Here is a 2,500-nt window from a genome sequence, read left to right on the forward strand (position 1 = left end):
CCTGTGGCTGCTAGAAGAAGACGAGGGGCTCAGGGCTGGAGCCAGCACCCAGCACGAGTAGCAGGCTGGGGGGCCTGGAAAGGCCAGAAGCCTCCCTGTGGCTGCTAGAAGAAGACGAGGGGGTCAGGGCTGGAGCCAGCACCCAGCACGAGAAGCAGGCTGGGGGGCCTGGAAAGGCCAGAAGCCTCCCTGTGGCTGCTAGAAGAAGAGGAGGGGGTCAGGGCTGGAGCCAGCACCCAGCACGAGTAGCAGGCTGGGGGGCCTGGAAAGGCCAGAAGCCTCCCTGTGGCTGCTAGAAGAAGACGAGGGGGTCAGGGCTGGAGCCAGCACCCAGCACGAGTAGCAGGCTGGGGGGCCTGGAAAGGCCAGAAGACTCCCTGTGGCTGCTAGAAGAAGAGGAGGGGGTCAGGGATGGAGCCAGCACCCAGCACGAGTAGCAGGCTGGGGGGCCTGGAAAGGCCAGACGCCTGCCTGTGGTTGCTAGAAGAAGAGGAGGGGGTCAGGGCTGGAGCCAGCACCCAGCACGAGTAGCAGGCTGGGGGGCCTGGAAAGGCCAGACGCCTGCCTGTGGCTGCTAGAAGAAGAGGAGGGGGTCAGGGCTGGAGCCGGCACCCAGCCTGCTCCTCGTGCTGGGGGCCTGGAAAGGCTGGAAGCCTCCCCGTGGCTGTGAGAAGAGGAGGGGGTCAGGGCTGGAGCCGGCACCCAGCCTGCTCCTCGTGCTGGGGGCCTGGAAAGGCTGGAAGCCTCCCCATGGCTGTGAGAAGATGAGGGGGTCAGGGCTGGAGCCGGCACCCAGCCTGCTCCTCGTGCTGGGGGCCTGGAAAGGCTGGAAGCCTCCCCATGGCTGTGAGAAGATGAGGGGGTCAGGCCTGGAGCCAGCCCCCAGCACGAGTAGCAGGCTGGTGGGCCTGGAAAGGCCAGACGCCTGCCTGTGGCTGCTAGAATAAGAGGAGGGGGTCAGGGCTGGAGCCAGCAACCAGCACGAGTAGCAGGCTGGGGGGCCTGGAAAGGCCAGACGCCTGCCTGTGGCTGCTAGAAGAAGAGGAGGGGGTCAGGGCTGGAGCCAGCACCCAGCACGAGTAGCAGGCTGGGGGGCCTGGAAAGGCCAGACGCCTGCCTGTGGCTGCTAGAAGAAGAGGAGGGGGTCAGGGCTGGAGCCGGCACCCAGCCTGCTCCTCGTGCTGGGGGCCTGGAAAGGCTGGAAGCCTCCCCGTGGCTGTGAGAAGATGAGGGGGTCAGGCCTGGAGCCAGCCCCCAGCACGAGTAGCAGGCTGGGGGGCCTGGAAAGGCCAGACGCCTGCCTGTGGCTGCTAGAAGAAGAGGAGGGGGTCAGGGCTGGAGCCAGCGCCCAGCACGAGTAGCAGGCTGGGGGGCCTGGAAAGGCCAGACGCCTCCCTGTGGCTGCTATAAGACGACGAGGGGGTCAGGGCTGGAGCCAGCACCCAGTACGAGTAGCAGGCTAGGGGGGCCTGGAAAGGCCAGACGCCTGCCTGTGGCTGCTAGAAGAAGAGGAGGGGGTCAGGGCTGGAGCCAGCACCCAGCACGAGTAGCAGGCTGGGGGGCCTGGAACGGCCAGACGCCTCCCTGTGGCTGCTAGAAGAAGAGGAGGGGGTCAGGGCTGAAGCCGGCACCCAGCCTGCTCCTCGTGCTGGGGGCCTGGAAAGGCTGGAAGCCTCCCCGTGGCTGTGAGAAGGTGAGGGGGTCAGGCCTGGAGCCAGCCACTAGCACGAGTAGCAGGCTGGGGGGCCTGGAAAGGCCAGACGCCTCCCTGTGGCTGCTAGAAGAAGAGGAGAGGGTCAGGGCTGGAGCCGGCACCCAGCCTGCTCCTCGTGCTGGGGGCCTGGAAAGGCTGGAAGCCTCCCCGTGGCTGTGAGAAGATGAGGGGGTCAGGCCTGGAGCCAGCCCCCAGCACGAGTAGCAGGCTGGGGGGCCTGGAAAGGCCAGACGCCTCCCTGTGGCTGCTAGAAGACGACGAGGGGTTCAGGCTTGGAGCCAGCACCCAGCCCTGCTCCTCATGCTGGGGGCCTGGAAAAGGCTGGAAGCCTCCCCACGGCTGTGAGCAGATGAGGGGGGGTCAGGCCTGGTAAGGATGGAAGCCTCCCTGTGGCTGTGAAAAGACGAGGGGGTCAGGCAGGTGAGCTATGTCTATGAGAGAGAGGGAGAGAAAGAGAGAGAGAGAGAGAGAGAGAGAGAGAGAGAGAGAGAGAGAGAGGAGTACCAGGGGCACGGGGATGAGAGCAGAGTACCAGGGGCACGGGGATGAGAGCAGAGTACCAGGGGCACGGGGATGAGAGCAGAGTACCAAGGGCACGGGGATGAGAGCAGAGTACCAGGGGCACGGGGATGAGAGCAGAGTACCAGGGGCACGGGGATGAGAGCAGAGTACCAGGGGCACGGGGATGAGAGCAGAGTACCAGGGGCACGGGGATGAGAGCAGAGTACCAAGGGCACGGGGATGAGAGCAGAGTACCAGGGGCACGGGGATGAGAGCAGAGTACCA

This window comes from Chaetodon auriga, unplaced genomic scaffold (genome assembly GCF_051107435.1).
Source record: "Chaetodon auriga isolate fChaAug3 unplaced genomic scaffold, fChaAug3.hap1 Scaffold_104, whole genome shotgun sequence".
Classification (NCBI taxonomy): domain Eukaryota; kingdom Metazoa; phylum Chordata; class Actinopteri; order Chaetodontiformes; family Chaetodontidae; genus Chaetodon; species Chaetodon auriga.